The following is a 20,818-nucleotide window of genomic DNA, read 5'->3' on the forward strand; positions in this document are numbered from 1 at the left end:
ACACCCATTAAAATAGCAGAAAAAAAATCTAGCCGTTAGATTTGATTTTACTATTTTGCCCTTCTTTTCAGCTCTCTTTAAATTCCCGTTTCATCCCTCTTGATCTTTACCGATGATTCTTTTGGGCAACAGAGAGGATCGGCGCGCTAGGGTTTCAAGTAAGTCTCTTCTCTCTCGTTCAAACCCTAGCCTTTAGAGATCGTTTCTTCACCTCTCGATCCCTCGTTCTGGAACCCATGTCATGTCCCTTGATCCCTTCTCCGTTTTGCTCGCCGTTGACACGAACCCTTATTTAGATTGCAAACCCTCGTTCCGATCTCCGAATTCTCTCATCTTGATCGCTGATTAACATGGAGAAGATACTTGGTGTTAGATCCTGACATTCTATTTAGGGTTTCTTTATTTCTGTTTTCTTGATTGAATTTCATTGCTTCTAATTCGTTCTTTTCGTTCGAATTTCTTGGTTAATGTTAATTTTTTCAGGATTAGTCTTGTCTGGATTGATCTTTTTTGTGCTTTTAGGCTTCTTTTGGATTTCTTTGATACTGTTTGGATGAACTTTTGATTTCATCATCTCAATTTTTTTAGTTTATATGTATTTCTTGCTGAGTTTTATTTTTGGCACTTTTTCAAAATTGAATTTAGGGTTGATAGATTGGCGCCAAACTGAGGGTGTGGTGGTGGGATGAATCAGGGGTTGGATCAGGTATGGGTTTCCTTCTGAAGGTGCTCCAATTTTTTATTAGTTTATTAAATTTCTATTTTGCGGTACATTTAGATGGGATTTTTTAGTATCAGATGTAATATTATTGTTATATTTTTTTTTGTTAATTTTCTTTTTGTTGATGTTATTATGACATCCCTTCTTAGTAGTGGAATTTTTTATATCAGAAATAATATTATTGTTATTCTTCTTATTTTATTGTCCGTTCTCTTTGCTGTTTCTTGTTGTTGTTGTATTGTCAATTATGACAGATTTCTTGTTTGAGATCATAAAGCGTGTCTTTGTTCTTCTTCACCAAGAATTCCTCAAACTTCCAGTTTGGGTTCTGTAGATTCTGAGCTTATGAATGGTCCTGAAAATTCATCTCATAGACATTTTAACATACTTCAACAATAATTTCTAGTGGCATGTGTGGGATAAAACATCTCATCGACATTTTAACATACTTCAACAATAATTTCTAGTGGCATGTGTGGGATAAGAGTTGATCTTCTGGGTCAAATAGCTCATCTGAGATGTAATCCTCAACAAAAAAAAATAAAAATTAATAGATAAAATAGGATTGGAGACGATTATCAATTATTATTAAAATTAATTATTTATATAATAATTTATCAAGAAAATATATTTAAATAATTTGTAGATAATGAATAAAGAAGAATAGTTAATTTTTATTAATCATTAGTGTTAAATTAATATTTAAATTATACATATTTATAAATATTTTTAATAATTTTTATCTCTCTAATGTGTATTTTTAATAATTTTTGTAATTAAAATATATATGGAATAATCTCAGCCATTATTAAAGTATATATTTTTTATAATTAATTATTATTTAAAAATAATCTCAGCCATTGATGATTTGATGATGGGTAAGAAAACCCTAGCCTCTAATGTACAGTCTCTTTTCTCTCAACCCATCCATGCATCGCCGCCACCGCCGTAAGTAACCACTACCAACTCAAAGCCATCCTCCCACCACCATCGGCATCCTCCTTTCGCTACCGTCCGAATTCTCTCCGGCTTCGGCAACCACCACTTTCTTTTTCTTCTCTTCATGGGGCGTACACCTCTTTCGCCTCTAGGCGATGAGCCTTGAGGCGGAGTGCCTCGCTAGGTTGAGGCGCAGGTTCCGCCACCGGCCATAGGGGCTTTCTTTATTTCTCTTTTTTTAATTTTTATCTCCTTTGCTAACTCTGGGGCATGTTGTGTTTCTATTTTGGTGTTCCTTCTCAATATGATTCGTGAATGCATTTATTTTATATGCTGCAGAATATTCATAGGCTGTCCATCTGCAGATCACTTACAAAAAGACAAACCTCTCACCAGTTGTTGAATGCCTCTCTATAAAGGTATTCTGTTTAACCTTTTTGCTATCTGTAAATAAGCTTTTCTTTTCTTTCACATTGGTTGGCGTATTGAGAAGTCTACTGCCATTATGTTTCAAATTTTTATGAAGCAAATTGCAGTATTTGGTTTTTTTGAACCCCTGAGGTTGCTAGGTTTCATGTTAAGGTTTACCTAGCATATCATGTGTTACGCTAGGATGGGATGTATTCAGTGTTAATCTAACTGTTTCCACTGTGAAGTATACCTTGCATGTAGCTGTTGAGGGCTTTTATATATGGTAATACCGTAATAGATGAGATAAAAAATTTTCAATTTCAACGTCAACAGTTTTTGGTTTGTATTCGTGAATGTGGTTTAAGACAAGGATTGCACCAGATGGTCTGTCTATTTGTAATTTAATTGGGCCAATTTAAAAGAACTTGTGTGGTTGTGTTGTCATTTGTGCTGCTCTTCTCGATCAGCATATGAAAATTTCTTTTTTCATAAATTTATCTCAAATCCACATTGTAACATATAGTGCATAAAGTTCATCTTGAAGTGGAGTCTTTTTCGTGCTGCCATCGTATACATGTTGCCTTATGCCCAGTCACATTGGCCTGTGTGCTCCAGTGCACATAAACGAACCACCATATCATGTTGCTTTTGATCTTGGCAATTTCTTGCATTTCACAGACTCTCTTAATATGAAGTTTGAGCTCAATATTGTTTGGTGAGGTTATTCGATGTCTAGCATTTCACTGAGATTCTTAAGGATGACTTTACACAAAACAATCTTAAAGTTGCACTTCCAGGTTTCACAATTATGGCGATGTTGGACTAACTTATAAAACCATTAGAATTTATGCTTGCATTCCATAATATAATTCAAATTGTTGGTTGTCTTTTTCCAATGTGGAATAAATTTTCAAAAGTTAGCTTGATTAACATATGGATTTTGTTGCTAGGTAGTGCAAAAAATCTGTCAACTGACTGTTATGAGTTTTGGAGAGTTAGCTGATGGATGCTTGTTTGCAGAAGGCACATGCACACCCGAGCATGGACATGATGGTGAAAATTAGAAGTCACTGCATGAAGAAAACTTATTTCTTGGCATGAATTGTTTGTTTCTTAATACCTCAATATTTTTTAATATAGGTAACTAATCAACCTGCCTGAAAGTTTATATAATTTATAGAATACTGCCATCTTTCTGAGCATCTATTGATGTAATGCAACTCTTTTTGTTTTTTTTGGTTTAATACTAAAATTATCTGGTAAGTACTTGCAATATAGTTGTGGATACTGTGGTCATTTTTATTTATTCAAGCTGCTAAATGGAGCTTTGTTGTGCTGATAAAGTAGATATAATGGTTTAAGTTTTAAATCCAGGATATTATATTAACAAGAATGAGCCTTATCAAGTTGGCTGTAATCTACATCAATCTGAAGTATGTACTCTTTTTTCATGCATGGATTGAGGGCTTCCAATTGAAGGTCTAAATTTATGTAGCATAACCCAAATATAAAAAAATTACATGAGCTTAACTTTGATGTAAATAATTACACGACCAAGTATACCTAGAATTGCTCCCATTTCCTATATTTATCTAATTGTTTTACATAAGAAAAACATTTATATTGTCCCATTTATTGTAGAAACTTTCTGGAGGACTAGGACTTTTGTTCTAGTATTGAAGATGTAGCAGAGATTGTTCGTGTGTCTCCATCTGTGATGTTCAAGCAATTTTCTGATGCCATGCATGGCTCTCATGAGAAATTTGACTCATTGTCTTCTTTGATCATCAACCATGGTATGTTTGTTGCTCTAGTTGCTTAGCCATTTAATTACCTCAGATAGTCTATATGCATTTATGCTGGTTTAATTTACCCTATGATTTATATAAATGATTCTGCAACTCTAGGTAAGCCTTCTATATGGGTCTAAACAAGTCCCCCACTTCACCAATTTCTATTGTATGACTGATTAGTATTAGTTTTTGCTTTTGCCATAAAAGAATTGCATTCCAAGTGCTTATTCTTTAACAGTGCTGGAAAATAGTTTCAGGCTATCATATTTGGACATCTCTAGGTACATACACTAAGGCTGTGTTTGATTGGCAACATGGAAAATGGTTGGAAAAGAAAATTTTTCCATGGAAAAATTTTACATGGAAAATGAAAAAATAGTCGTTTGATTGGCATTATTTTCTAGCTAGAAAATTAAAAAAATTTTATGAAAAATTCAGATTTTGTTGTTTGATTGCTCTTATTTTCCACGGAAAATGTAATATTTTTAATGGAAAAAACCTCATTTGTTGTTTGATTGCATCAATTTTTCTTGTAAAAAGTCACATTTTTCATGGAAATTTTTTTAAAACTTATTAAAATTATAAATAACGCTACGTGGAATTGAATCTTACCATCAAAACGTCGTGGGATCTGTTCACTTTATCTGGATAAATTTATTTAAAATATTTTCAAGTTATATAATTTATCTTTTTTTTAAAAAAATTAAAAAAAAAAGAATTTTTTTTTAAAATTTTTAAAAGAAAAGTTATTTTAAATATTTCAATCGCACGTTATCTTTTCACATAGCTCCTTACATTTTCCTTGGAAAACTTTTCCCAGGGTGGAGGTAGGAAAAATTTTCCACTGATTTGAGGGAAAATAGGGTCATATGATAGAGTTTGTGGAAAAAATTTTCACGGAAAATTTTCACAAACAAACAGCTTATTTAGCTGGAAAATGACCCGTGGAAAATTTTTCCATGGAAAAAAGGGCAATCAAACGCAACCTAAATTCTCATTTGATTCCTCATTTCTTTTATTGTGTTAAAAATCTGTGTTGTTCCTTATGAAAGCTTTGGCTATGTTTCAGTGAACACTGTTATTTGATTGACATGGTTTTCTATGTAAACATAGTGGGCGGAACTTGCGCATTCTCCACCTTGCTATTAATCAGTACTGGTGATATTAGATTTGTAGGTCCATATACTAATTTAATTTTAAAAATGTAGGGTAGAATGTCAAAGCTGGTGTTTGTTATGAAAAAGCCATCTACATTAGATGCATTTTATAGTTCTTTCCAAAGTTGCATTACGCATTACAAGAATTAAGATGGATTTGCGCTATTTACTGAATAGTGAATACTTCATGAAAATGTTCAACTGAAATTGGCATCCAAAAGAATAAAGGGATTTGTTCTTTCCAGTTGGACCATTTTCGATGGAGTTAATGGTATGGAAGTATCTTGCCCGTGCGGTAGCAGTCAAAAGTGCCTTGAGTTCAGTCTACTTATTGCACTCTGTTCAGCACAAAGATTCAGAATGCTGTTTGGTATATTCTTTACATTGCATGCTGAAGCCATGTTAGAGGCTAATTTCTTCTGGACTTGGTATATGTCTATGAGAAACAAGCTTAGTGCTGGCTGCAGTTGGTATTATATTGTTTGGTTCATCTTGGATGACCAAATGGGGCTAACTACCTCATAAAATTGAGATTATATTGTTTGGTCAAAAATAGAAGAGGGCAACACATCCAATTACCTACATGTTACCATCAAATACAATGTTATAAAGCCTTGTCAAATTCTTTTTGTTTACAGATGAGATACTATTAGTTATATTTTGAAACTTTTTGCCTTGACATGGATGATGTTTGTACTTGTGATCCACTTCTATCCCCCCACTTTGTTATCAAAACTTATTTAAGCCTGAAGTTCATGTTTATTAATTAATATTTGTGTGCTTGCCCAGCCGATTCTGATATTTTTCATTTAGTCAGGTTTGTTTTCCTTCGTGGGAAGCGTTGAGGAAATATTTTTTTATTGTTAATGTTATACACTGTCAACAAAAGTTTAATGCCAAGTTTGTTGCTAGGAGCTTGCAAATGCTTCATGAATTTATGTAGACCATTTGTCTTATGCTTTATCTTTATGCGGTACTGCTTGTAAATGTTTCTTTTACTCATAAGGAGGTTGTTATAATGTCCAGAGTGCTTGATGAATCATTGAAGTTTTCGAATTTTGTTGTCATAAAAAGGGGGATTTACAAATTACTCTGGTTGAGGATGGAGAAACCGCGCTGGATGGTGTTTTGCTATGTGTACCTGATGAGTGGCATTGTGTCGATATTGCCCTTTACGAGGTATAAATGCATTCTCAATTGTCCTCTTCCCTTTTTCAAGTTTCTTATAAAATTATTCTTATTTTGATTTTTGTGGAAAGGATAATCAGAAATACCTGAAAGATCTTGATGATGATAAGTTAAACCAACTTTCTTCTCTTTGAACCCCTTTCCGTATTAAGATCTGCAGTTGTAGGTTTCTGGAAGCTACCAAAGTCAAAGGTATTTATGTCATCCATCTGAGGGAATAACTAAATTAAAATTATTTCCAAAAAGAAAAAATGAAAAAGAGAACTAAAATGGAAATAATCAAGTTCTGTGCAGGGCTTTGTGGAAATTAAATTAATCTTTGTTTCTGTTCACATGTATTATCTGTACGGTCATCACATTTAGAAGAGCAATGACAATATTTTATATAATGTTCTTGTTATTATCCAGGATTTAGCTGTGAAATTCTCCTTGGAAATTGGAAAGATTCAATACATTCCACTTTGCAACTGCTCCACTAGTTATTAGAGGTGAGAATGATTTTGATTTCTTTCCTAAATGCAAGCATCTTTTGTCCCTTTTAATTCTGTATACCTGTTAATTGTACTTTAGCTAGACAAACTTATATATATATATATCTATATAGTCTGGTGGGAAAAAAAAACACGCACACAACTTCAGGCTTGATAATGTTAATTAGAGAAGATATTTTTGGGAATGAACACACAAGAAAGATTATTCAATTCTCCACCATAATGTTAGCATTCCCTCAAGTCTTTTAGGATGAAAACTATAGTTTGATGGATCTAATAGCCGACTTTGATTCAAGCAGTCAAGCAGGCGCTTGTTTTGTGAGTTTGACATGCATTGCATCTGTACCCAGAGCCAGGAAGGTTAGATATGAACGATAATGATTGTTTTTTTTTCCTTTTTCTTGATTCAAAAAAATTGCGTAGGTATAAGAATGTGTGATCTCCTTCAAGTCTGGATCAAGCATGACCGTATTCCTGGATTGGAAACCACTTTATATTAACTCACAAAATCGAGGGCATGGACTGTTACATATGCCAAGCCAACTGATGTGTTTGTGCATACTTGTTTGACTTGCATATGAATGCTCATCATGTAGGTATGGTAGGATAAGGAGGAAAGGGTTGGTTAAGATACATGGATAGAGGAGGATACATGCTAGCGCGGGTGTACTGTCTTTTTAGTCTCCTGTCAATTTTGCACCATCCTACATCTAGTGTGCGCTTTCCATTATACCTTACACCAGATTAACATTTTAATCAATTTTATTTCATTTTATGGGGTGTTTAGCCCTAACACTTTGTGAAATTCCTTACAAGGCAGTGGCACAAAACCTCGCGGTCTTCACATGCATGTGTTTTTCCCTATAATAACACCTATTAGTACATGATCAAGATTTACTAACTTACCACCATCGCACTTTCAAATGCTTAGATTATGAGGATGTCTAGTTTTTATTGGTCTAGTTTCATCATAGTTACACTCTTGTATATATTTCAATTATTACTCTGCATATCATGTCAAACTTTCATCATAGACTTATGTTAGATATCAAATAAAGATTTTTTGCTCATGTGTCTTGGAATTATTCTGTATTAAGGAAAGCTAACTACAATGTATATATTAGTTAGTTTTGGGATATTTTGGGATAAAAATGTGATAATAAGATTTTTTTTTTTTAATATTGAAATATCGAAGTAGGAGAATTTTTTTTATTAAATTAACTAAAATTTTATTTAATTAATATTAATCAAAATTAAATATTTATTTATTTCTATTAATGATAGATGGAGATTTAATCTTTAAACATGTTTATTTATTTATTTTGCAGCGTCTGAATGAGATGTGAGGAGTTGCTCGTTTGATGATGAGAGCAAAAGCTGTGGGTATTTTTGGTTGGTACGCTGCTCACATCTAACTCGTCTAATCAATTTAGGTTTAATTATCTAAATAAATATATTTATTAATAAATTTTTAAAAACTATTTCCTAAACATATTTTTTTACTCAACAAAGCAAAAGCTCCTTTCCTTTACCTTTAGGTCATTTCTCTGTCTTGCTAAAGTCCAAAGCCCGCCCGTTTCAATTGTGTCAAAGCTCTTATATATATGGTCTTTCTAATTTTGAAAAATTATTCCTTAGCAAATATGCCAAATAGATGAAACCATCCCAAATAATTTTTCTGTAATTCATTTTCTGCAACTCCTAGCAAGTACTCATATCTTCTGCGGGTAAGCGGGCGGATGTCTGTTTACCAGTAGGTCTATGTCATTTTAATTTCTTTTAAAATATTTACGGGTTCATTCATATGGATTTATTTTAAAATTCTAGTTTTAAAATATTTATGTTTTCACTAGTCATATATATAAATATATGTTTAAGTTTATGAATTTATTCATGTATATCCTTTACTTGCTCATGTTTCTCTTTCACCTATTTAATTAGAATCATATTTTCCCCCTTAGTTATTCTGTTAGAATCATTAATTGCTTATTGTGTCTATTTATCATGCATCTCTTTTACTTGCTCATGCTTCTCTTTCACCGAGTCAATTAGAATCATATTCTTCCCTTAGTTATTCCGCTAGAATCATTAATTGCTTATTGTCTTTATTTAGGTTTATTTTATATTATTTATTTATTTTTAAAGGTGGATAATTCAATTTCTTTAGAAAAAAATATATAAAAGAGAAGATCACATCGACAAGAGTAAACAAAAGACTAAGATTCTCAAGAAAATGATACAACACAAAACAGGGGAAGGTGATAGATACAATAGATCCACTAGGGGTGAATTAACATGCTGACATGCAGAACCCCTGAGAATGTAGCTTTAGGTTAGGGATGCTCAGAGGAGAACTAACTTGTATCTTGGGTGGGGTGGATGTCTTCTCACTGGCGTCACTTGCTTCGACTGTCTTAGCACGGGATCCCATAAACTTCAAATTGCGTTGGATAATCGAGATGAAATCCTTTAATTTTGTCTTTTTCGCCTCTGGTGATTCTGAAGGTTTGTCTCGCGTACTCTTTTTTTTTGAATAAATAAGGTGGTTGTGCTAAATGCCCAGCATCCTTGTACCGTCTCGAAGTTGATTTTTTCTATTGCTCGCTGCGTTATATCCGATCCACAAAAGCTGCATCATTCTCCACGAAAGTTACAACATTGGTGCTACTAGCTTGGTCCACCATAAACCGATTGACGACATCATGCGCCAATAAACCAACATGCGTTGATATAGGGTTTAATAACATGGGAGTTGGGACCCATTGTGAAGACTTCAACATGTCTCCCACAGCCAGTGAGAGCGTTCGGCATACTTGTTAGTATGAGATTATATTAGCATTATGAGATTATATTAGCAATGCTAACTCGGATATTTTGAGGATTCACTTTTTATAATTTGTGACAAGCATCGAGTAACATCACATTCCAAAGCTTTACCACTTTGTGAGGTAGTGCCTTCTTGGCGGTTGGATGAAGTGCACCATCTGGCTCATTAGAGACAATGAGTCTGGGATTACTCACACGTCGACATGGACACCTGACAGATGTGTGCGTCACCGCCTTGTTGTAGCACACTGCGTCGCCCCTTGGGGAGAATGGTGATGTAGGTCTGGGCCGAGGCAGGATGCAAAGGCTCCGTCGGGCCCGTCAGCGTTTATTGCACGTAAGTGTGAGCGAGCACATGAGGAATGGGACACCCACACCTGTGCGCCTAGCTAGACGGAGCCACAAAGCCCTTAAGAGACGGGCTAGGCTGACCTGTGATTGCCTTGTGGTATGCAAGCAGACACAAAACTGAGGGGGCACCAACGCACAGTTGCAGGCCGCGAACCATCATTAGGCGTGGCACCATCTGGGTGGACAACGGGCACTATGCATACAACTTGACAAAATCGGAAAGCCCTTGGGAAAGAATATGTTGCCCAACCCCCGTTTGAGGTTGGTGTTGCACATTGGCAGCCACCCGGACGAAACTAAACTACCCGCAACCTAGGGAGAGTTATCTTTTCTACTTAATTGCCCGTCGAAATGGCTCAGCCAGAGATTAGGGTTCAACGCTTGAAAGAACACCACACGTTTACCAATCTAATAAGCTTTATCGGTTCTAAACTTTTACCTAAAAATTTACGAATTAAGATCTTTATTAGAAGATCATCAGATATACGTTAAACAAAAAAACAGTAAAACACCCTAATGCAAAACCCTGTCATACATAAATAATATTGCTATATATAATTTTTTTTTTTTTTTTTCTGTTTTTGCACCTTTATGAAAATGAATTATTCTTGACACATTCTTGCACATTCTCTGTTTTCGCTAGATTTTCCAAATATATCCGAATTGCACCATCCTTTCCTGTGATCATTCACAAGTGCAAGAATTAGTAAATAAGCTTTTAAGTAAATTACTCATGTGCATTTAAACAAGAAATGTCGTGATTAGAAGTTTACCTAATGTGTTATCAAAGTCTTGTTTTGGGTCATAAGATGTAGGAGATATACAATTATATTCATAAAATGTGAACGTAATTGAAACCATAAGATTAAAGATGATAATAGAATTCAGATCTAAGTTAATTATACTTAAAAACAAACACAATATAAGGAGTTTTTTACTGACTAGGTTAATATCAATTTTTTGTATTGTATCGTCGACCAACAAAGTATACCAAGTATTTGTTGGGTTATATTGCTTATACTTGACCCACACTTTTTCCAGCACTTTGACATATATATATGGGCCTTTGTTTCATGTCTTCTGCAGTAAGAATCACCCTGCATAATTGAAATCAACTCATTTTCAGAAATAATGGCTTAAAAAAAAATTGGTGATAACAAATCTTTGTCAGAAATTATGAACTAGAAGTTACCCAAATGAAGAAAAACTGATCGCGATATTGTTTCAAAAAATTAATTGCCTTGTCCAAGTTATGCCTGCATTGTTCTCTTGTTAAAACTACAAACACTAAAAACTGAAATATCCTCAAAAGATTAATTCAACCTATAAAGGAAAAATATGAAATGTTTAAGAACACGTATTACCTGGTCTTCGATGATCAAATAGAAACTATATAGTTTTTAAAACAAAACTTTAGAAATTTTTTAACAAACGGTCTCGGTTTCATAGTTGCTGCAAAAGCAGACAATGATTGATAATCAGTTTAAAACAAATATAATATGTTGAATAAAAGGGCAAAGACATTTGGTGCATTTATATTCAATGTGAGCGAGCACTCCATTTAGATCAAGGATGAGAAGTTTTTCAATGAGTCAACTTCAGTGAGCACTCCTTTGCTCGGATTCTCTGCAAAAAGATATAAACAAACACAATATAGCAATTATGATAAAAATATCATTGCCACTAAGCTTTAGGTCTGAATCATTAGTATGCAAAAGAAAAGAACAAAAAAATACGTTTTTTGCCTGCCCAAGAGTTATTCTTTTTGGGGGAAAAAGGAAAAATCATTTAACCAAAAAAATGTATACCGAGTTGTTAGTTTGAATCTTCTCTGCCCTCCTCATCCTTATTCCGTCCTTGCTATAAATTAATGATAATGATTACATGAGAAAAAAATTTATGAGCGTATTGTAGCTAAACTTAACTAAAAATGTTGAAGCCTATGTAACAAGATTAAGTTGATAATTTTACTGTTTGACACTCTAAAATTTGTGCTTTTCTTCCACGATAAAGATCCACCAACAATATCATTTAGTGTAAAGATGGATTTCTGAAGTTTTGGAGGAATCTTCAATGGTCGAACTTTATTTGAACTTAGAATGTTTTTCTAATCAATTTCATTATGTTTTTTTCTTTGAGCATACATTGCAGTGCTCTGCATGCTCTCTACACAAATATACCAACAAAAAAGATCACCTACTTGGTCGTTAAAAAGAAAAAATCAATTAAATGGATGTCCTGAAAAAAATTAACTTACCTCACCCTTCAGCTCTTTCTTTTATAAGACATGTCCCTTGTCCGGGAACCACTTTATCCATGTCTTCTGATGCCTGTGTTGTAATATTAGTAGCGTATGTTGCAACAAAAAAATACTTTGTCCACCTCTATTTAGCTTGTGTTACAACATGCGTATAATAAGTTACAATATTACTTCTCGTGTAGTTACCCCTCGTGCAGCCTCCTTAGCCATATCTTCTGTTGCCGGTGTTACAACTTGAGTATCATAAGTTGCAACATAAACTTCATCAACCTTTCTCTTCACCCGTGATATTTCAATAAAAAAATCAATAATTATTAGAATGTAATATGAGTAAGTATATAAGTTGCTGCATCATTCGAGGATTATCTGCATCATTTATCTCTTGTGCAGCTGCCTATGTAAAAGCCTAGTCAAACATATCATCAGCTGGGCAAGGAGATGTTTCTTGTACAATTGGCTCGGTAAAAGTCTCCGCAATTATCTCTCATGCAGCCTCCTTAGCCATCTCTTCTGCTGCCTGCGTTACACATGAGTGTCGTCAGTTGCAACATAAACTGCTTTGTCCACCTCTTCTGCAGCTTGCGTTACAACATGATTACATAAAGTTACAACATTACCTGTTGTGCTTCTACCACGACAAAAGCCTTCTCAGGCTTGTCTTCAGCTGCACAAGGAACATCTTCATTAACAGAGTTTCCTGTTGCTTGTGTTGCAACTTCAGTGGTGCAAGTTGCAACATGGACAGCTTCACCTGCAACTCCGGCAATCTTTCTCTTTTTCACCTTCTCCAAGAACTAATTCACCCATATCTTCTAATGCTTGCATTCCAATATAAGTAGAGTATGTCGCAACATAAATGCTTTATCCACATCTATGCATCTTGTGTTAGAACATGCGTATAATAAGTTATAATAGTACCTCTCGTGCAGCTATCCCTTGTGCATCCTCAGTCATATTTTCTCCTGCCTGTGTTACAACTTTAGTATCATTAGTTGCAACATAAACTGTACATGCGTATAATAAGTTACAATAGTACCTCTCGTGCAGCTATCCCTCGTGCATCCTCAATCATATTTTTTGCTGCTTGTGTTACAACTTGAGTATCATTAGTTGCGACATAAATTGTTTCGTCAATCTCTTCTTCACCTGTGACATTTCAATAAAAAAATCATTAATTATTGGAATGTAATTCAAGTAAGCATATAAGTGGTTGCATCATTCGCGGATTGCATGCATCATTCGTCTCAATGTGCAAGTGTTGCCAACGATCTTCCATGCATTGTCAAACTCACTATGTACAACTGGCTAGTTTTCTTTTCTTTCCTTGCATATTTTTGTTTTCAGTTCCAGCATCATGCTGTGCATGAGCGTCTCACAACAAAAGCTTGATTAATTTATCAGACAAAAGGAGTTGTCTTGCACTTGACACTCCTCGATCATGAATGGCAGCCTTTTCCATACACAACAACGATGTGAAAGCAAGGTCCAAGGGAAGTATTTTAGCATATGACCGAAGTAAAAAATCTTTGGGCAGCCTATTATAATGTTTTCATTCAATCGGCATTGAAACATTGAAACATGAAAAATTAGAAAAGTGATAGTTTTTATTTATTTTTTCAAAATTCTACTCAAAATATTTAAAATACATTCAATAAAAAATAAAGTAATAATAATAATGATAATAATATTATTATTATTGTTATTGTTATTGTTATTGTTTTTTAGTAGGTTGCTGAAAATTTAGGTAAAATTTTTAAAAAGATCTCAACACCAATGAGCATAGTAATTTTTTTTGTGGTTTTTTTTCCTTTTTAGTTTGTAAAAAATTTAAAACTTCGTAATAAAATGCTTTATAATATGAAGGAAAGTTTACTTTTATAACATAAAGAAAGGCTATGCTTGTAAATATTTTATCATAAATATTATTTTACACTTTTTACTTAAAGAGATATAAACTAAAGCATTAGAAATATAATGTTTACTTTGTACTTCTTGTTTTTCTTGTTTTCCTTTTATTCTGGTTTTTGTCTTGATGTTTTTTTTTTCCTTTTTTATGTAAATACCCTACTCTTAGTTTTTTTTTATAGTATAACTATCTTAAAGTTTATAATTGTTTTTTCTTGATTGCAGAACCATGGATAGGGTAAGTGCAACCCTTTTTTCGCTGTTATTTGTGATGATATTGATTGTTATATTTGCTGTGTTTCAATGCTTAGTTGTTCCGGAAGAAGAAGAACAAGGATTGCCTGTCACATAGGCAAAGCGACAACACTCCTCGCTGAAGCCAAAGCGATCACACTCCCCGCTGAAGCCAAAGCCACCGATTCTTCATTTTAAAAAGTTTTATTTGACAACAGATGCTGGTTTGGGTTATAATATTATATTATTATTATAGAACCCTAATCCGCAGGTTCAGTGGTTGTGTTTTTTTTTTAAGAAAAAAGTTTTTTGAAATTTTTGTATTTTTTTCTTTTTTAAAAGTTGTTTTGAATGAAATGAAGTTTTTGCAATGGAATAAAATGTAGTTCAATGTAAAAGTTTTTGTAGTTATTTCCTTGTGAAAGCCGTGTAGTTTTTGTAGTTCAATGCAAGGGGCTGTGACAAGAAAATAACTAGAAAAACTTTTACATTCACCTACATTTCATTCCATTCTAGAAACTTAATTTCATTCTAAACAACTTTTTGCAAAAAGAAAAAAACTACAAAAGCTTCAAACCATTTTTTTCTTTAAAAAAAACACAACTATTGAACCTGTGGATTAAAGTTCTATAATAATGTTAGAAACCACAACAGTATTTGTTGTCAAATAAAACTTTTTAAAATGAAGGATCGGTGGCTTTGGCTTCAGCGGGGAGTGTGGTTGGTTCAGCTTCAACGAGGAGTGTTGTAGTTTTGCCTGTGTGACAGGCAATCCTTGTTCTTTCTCTTCCGGAACAACTGAGTGCTGAAACACTATAAATATAACAATGAATATTATCACAAATAACAGCGAAAAAAGGATTGCACTTGCCCTATCCATGGTTATGCAAATAAGAAAGAATAATTATAAACTTTAAGAAAGTTATACTATAAAAAGAAAGTAAGAGTAGGGGATTTATATAAAAAAGGAAAAAAAAACATCAAGAGAAAAATCAGACGAAGAAGAAAAACCAGAAAAAGAAGAAGTACAAAGTAAAGATTGTATTTCCAATGATTAACTTTATCTCTTTAAGTAAAAAGTGTGAAACAATATTTATAATAAAATATTTACGAGCATAGTCTTTCATGATGTTATAATAGTTAACCTTGCTTGATATTATAATAGTATTTTATTAAAAAAAATTTTCATTTTTTACAAACTAAAAACAATAAAAACCACGAAAAAAATTAATATGCTCATTGATGTTGTGATATTTTTTAAAATTTTACCTAAATTTTTAGCAACATGTTAGAAAACTAATTATAATTTTATTGTTTTTATTCAATGTATTTTAAATATTTTGAGTAGAATTTTAAAAAAATAAATAAAAACTATCACTTTACTAATTTTTCATGTTTGGATGTTTCAATGCGGATTGAATGAAAACATTATAAACAGCCAAGTGCCAGAGACTTCCCACTTGACTTCGTTTTATCAGCCCTTGAAGGATACCAACAAAAGGTTACGGATGAAACTTTCAATTGCTTCTTTAAGGACCACCACTAACAAAACAAACACTATGGTTGCTATCTATGGAACAGTGGTCATCAAATTACAATAACCTCTATGGCAATCTTTATGAACATAATTGCTAGACCTCCTATGAAACAAGCTTTATGAACTCAATTCCAATCTAGATCTCTGCTAACTCAATTGCAAGGCCTTTCTATGAAAAACGTTTTATGAACTTAGTTCCAATCCTAGAGTATACTTTATTAACTCAATTCCAATCACCATACTCTAGAAAGCTACAAGCTTGGTTTGGGTTTTTTTTTTTGTCTTCTTGATTTATGCTTGATCGTGTGCTAGGTCTGACTTGATTTGGGGTCTTGCATCCATTTTATAAATATGTTTCTCTCCATGCTCGATTTGGGTGTTTAGGTTTTGGGACCCAGAAAACGCACCTCATTACAGAGTACATTTGGGCATGTTTCACAGAACTTTGGTAGTTAAATCAGAGTGCATAGTGGAAACTTTTCTAGGTAATTTAGATGACAAAATTTCCTTTAATTTAAGTATATTTTGCTTATTATGATCTTTCTTGAATTTTCTTTGTTGTTCTTTCGGATATTTGCTTGCGTAAATTGGTAGAAATCAGAGAGTTCTGAGTGACCTTGAATTCTTTGAAGATGGATTATTTTTTGTGGTTTTATTGAATTTGCTATTTATTCATCTATTTTTTTTTTTTTTAGATTTTCTAGGTGTCTGCTTGATAGGCCTAGGGTTATGGTTGCAAAAAGGGTGACAATGATTGTTGGGAATATCTTCTAGTTTCAAGATAGATTGTTTGCAAGTGATGTTTTCAATGTGATATAAAGAAGTATCATTATTGATTTCTTTAAAATTAAACAGTTATTTCAACTTATGAATTCTTTTGTCCTTGATACACCTATTGTAACAAAAAGAAATCACAATGAATTATTCTTTATTTCTATCCTGTCAAAGGTAGTGACTTCAAAGACAAAATCTTAGTTATATAACTAAGAAATTTATTTCTCGAAGGTTCTTTCATCTTCATGTTCTTAGAACCTCTTGCTTTCAAAAAATCTATTTCTCCTAGTTTCCTTCATCTTCATGTGCCTTGAATCTCTGGCTCTCAAGAAATCCATTTTGCTGAACAGCGTGCTTGACTTTCTCTATTCTTCTTGATTTCTTCTGATTTTTTGCTGAACAGCATGCTTGACATTATCTCCTATGACTTGTTACTTCTTCCTACTATTCTCTATTGACACAAACCCATTGCCAAATTTCTCGTTCCAATCTCTGAGTTCTCTCGTCTGAGTTTTCTCATCTTGATGGCCGATTTAGCATGGAAAATATGCTTGGAGTTGGATGTTGCCATTCTATTTATGGTCTTGTGATTTCCATTTTCTTGATTGGATTTCAGTGCTTCTATTTTGTTTTTGTTTCCTTAATTTCTTGATTAATGTTGATTTTCAAGATTCTAGATTGATCTTGTTGTGTTAAAATGAGGGGACGGATGGATGGAATGGAGACTGGATCAATGATTATCAGGTATGAGCTTCTTCTGGAAGATGCTTGGACTTACTGTTTTATTAGTGTTTTTCTCATGCTCCCAGTAGTACATTTAGATGGAATGTTTTTTTTGTGTGCGTGGCTCTGTGTGTGTGTTTTAATTCTTTTTGTTGTTCAAGCATTAATATTTTGAGATTAGTTTAAGATACTCTTTAACTATTTATTATTTTCTTAGGTTGCTAGTAGATATAATTCAATTTCTATATTATAGATACGTGTGTTATAGTGTTTGTTGTTGTATCATTGATGCTCTTTTTGTGGTTATTTTAGGAGATACTCCTCAAGTAATTTACCATTCCATGAGTTCGTCAGTAGTTTTAATGGAATTTTTTGCATCATTGTTGTTTTCATTATCAGGGTACTACTTTGTTTTACTAGAAAAACGATATTAGATTTTAAATTCCTTTTTTATGATGGATTTTAAGTAATAAAGAGTTATGCAATGTGTCCAATCATAGGATTCAGTCACATTCTTGTGGATGATATTTAAGATCTATACTATTTTCTTTAGTATTTTTCTTGAAGTTACTACTATGAGAGTTCCTTAAATTTCTAGGTAGTTGATTTAATGGAAGTTTTATGTTGGAAAGGAATAATTATGCTAATAATTAATGAACTGAAGTCATGTGATTGATTTCACACAAGTGAGAGTTGATGACAGCACTCATTTCCCTAATTTGAGGTAATATTAGGCCAGTATATGCCAAAATGATTTGTTCATATTTTTGGGAGAGAAATTTAATTTGGTTGCATAATTTGATAAAGAGTCATATTAGGTCATGTGTTTAAAGAATTTATCAAGATTTTGCGGTTTTTTTTTAATTATTATTATTATTATTATTATTATTATTATTTTTAAGAGAAGCATAAGGTTCAAACTTTTTAACTTTTTCTTTCCGGTGGTTTTGTTAATAGAGAAATTTATCAGATTTTTAGCAGTTTTAAATGGCACATTGTCTAAATGCCAGTTTCTTCTAGCCATTATCACTGGACTATATGGTACTTCTGATATTTGTGATCATTTTAAATTTTAGACAAGTAATTTTGTTGGTTTCATACAAAAGAAGTTTGTCTGGTTTCAATGAGCTCTTATCTTATTTAGCATTCAAACAAAAGATATGAATTTGTGAAAGCAGAAAAGTATCAATTACCAGTAAGGGTAATTAGACTGTTGATTCCTTGTGTTAAAAACCAAAACAAGTTTTATAGATAAAAATTAAAAACCACATTCATTATAAAATTTTCAATATATATATATATATATTTAAGGAAAATATGGACAAACCACAATAAACTTTGAACCCTCTGATTTTGGAGTTGAGAATAGAATCTAAGTAACCAACTGCCTTGTGAAGGGATGGTTAAATAGATTCATTATGACAATTAAAGACATAATATTTTTTCATGCATCTTCATTGTGAATTTAAATATGTATAAAAGAAAAAAAATGGATATATATATATATATATATATATATATATATATAAACTAATAATGAATATATGTAAGTCGCTTTTATATTATATATTTGCATACTTTATAAATACACAAGATCTAGGTGTAATTCTCAATATAATCACTGTGTTGTTTATAGTTACTAATGTGGATTATTTTAATTACAAAATCAGGCAAGTATTGAAAGTGGTATCATATGAAAAAGGAAGCAAAACCCATAATCTAAAACCACACAAGAATGAATTTCTGATAAAAAATTACATTTAACCTATTAACAAAGAACAAGAAAAACATCTCAAAAAATTGAGAAATTGTTCAAGCAGCTTTAAAAAAAAAAAAAAAAGATTCAAATCCTATCCATTGATCATTATAAACTTACATATACGGTAAAAAATTAAAGCATTAGTACACTATTCTAGTAACTAAGGTAGTGGTTGGATGGGGGTAATGTTCCCTCTTTGTGGGAACCATTACTCATTTTCATATTTGGCCCATTTTCTAAGGTAGTAATCATTACCTATGGCGGGTTACCATAATGATCTATTTCCTCTAAATTTGGGGGAATGAAAATTGATTGAGGGTAATGGGTATAAAATATCCATTTTACCCTTACACTATATATAAATATATTAATATTAAAGTAATTAATATTTAAATAAAATAAATAAATAATCATATAATTATATTAAATAAATATATATATTTAATATATTAACATTTAGATAATTAATAGTTAATTTATAATAATCATTTAATAATTATAATAAATATTTAGTTTAAATATAAATGTATTAAATATTTAAATAATTAATAGTTAGTTATAATAGTCATATAAAAAATATATTAAATAATATTTATATTTAATATAAATATATTAACATTTAAATATTTAATTATAATAATCATATAATACTTTTATTAAATAAATAATTATTTCAAATATAAGTCATAAAATAATTAATAAGTAATTTAAATAATTAATTATAATAATTAAAATTTATTTAAAATATTTTATAAATAACAAAATTGATTTATTTATATTAAGGGCATAAAAGTAATTTTACGTCATATCTTTTCATTATTTTTTCAATTCCCAATAAATTACTTTTTAACTTTTCCATTCAATTAATTCTATCTGTGAAACCACATTTTAATTCTGTCTTGTCCGTTCGTTTCTCATTTTTAATTTCACCCATTCACTCTCGTTTTATTCTTTGTATTAGCGTCGCTCAATAACTTTATGTAATGATCAATGGAATGAGTGTTGAACTTGCGGCAACACAAATTATACTACTGCCAGTAAATGCACTATAAATAGTTGAATTAAGGATTTTGATTAATTTAATTTCTGAAAATAAAATTATCCTTTTCACACTATCCGTCAAGAACAACGGAAATATTCACTTGAAGTCAACTAGTATATCTTGGTGCCTATTTAGAATATACTAGAGGATGGAAGAGCAAGGAGGAATAACCTTTATTGTAAGGAGTTAGTCAAATAACTTTACTTCAATAATTAACTATGTAATTGCACCTTTATAAAAAAAAAAAAACAATTAAATCTGTTAACAAAAAACCTAAAATAATTAATAATTTTTTACAGTGATAACTTAAAAAAATTAATTTTAATTATTATCCATAAAAATGCTATCGAATCATATGAATTGAAACTTATAACACCTCTTTATTATTTAACATCTATCATGAGATAGAAAATTAAGAACAACATCACATTCCCAACAACTCATAAATAACATCCCATTGATACAATGGGACCTAGATTCTTATTGTGTAGTATTGAAATAATTTATATTTTCCACAGCTATTTATAGGAAGTCTGCGTTTTGATAATATATATTAAAAAATTTTGAAAATTTTCCAGAGTGAAAACTAAGTATAACAAAATAATATATCCATAATAAATCCAGATATTCCGATATATCTTTGTTAATACCTCACACCTTCAATTTTTTATTAATGCCTCACACATGCTTGCTAAGCAATGCGTAAC

The 20,818-nt window shown here is 31.9% G+C and overlaps 1 long non-coding RNA gene across 10 annotated transcripts; it reads left to right on the top strand.

Annotated features, from left to right (window-relative positions):
* The first annotated feature begins 98 nt into the window (after positions 1–98).
* LOC120259951 lies at positions 99–13,911 on the top strand. Of its 10 annotated transcripts, none has more exons than XR_005536366.1 (10): positions 99–158; positions 646–706; positions 2,000–2,079; positions 3,022–3,211; positions 3,446–3,550; positions 3,713–3,867; positions 6,096–6,200; positions 6,281–6,401; positions 6,618–6,697; positions 8,029–13,911. It is a non-coding gene; the product is annotated as an uncharacterized LOC120259951 (long non-coding RNA). The 10 variants fall into 10 exon arrangements; XR_005536367.1 differs by having other exon boundaries at positions 6,290–6,401; XR_005536372.1 differs by lacking the exon at positions 6,281–6,401 and having other exon boundaries at positions 8,029–8,096; positions 12,528–13,911.
* Positions 13,912–20,818: the final 6,907 nt, after the last annotated feature.

The sequence above is a fragment of the Dioscorea cayenensis genome, chromosome 1, assembly GCF_009730915.1.
Source record: "Dioscorea cayenensis subsp. rotundata cultivar TDr96_F1 chromosome 1, TDr96_F1_v2_PseudoChromosome.rev07_lg8_w22 25.fasta, whole genome shotgun sequence".
NCBI classification, from domain to species: Eukaryota; Viridiplantae; Streptophyta; class Magnoliopsida; order Dioscoreales; family Dioscoreaceae; genus Dioscorea; species Dioscorea cayenensis.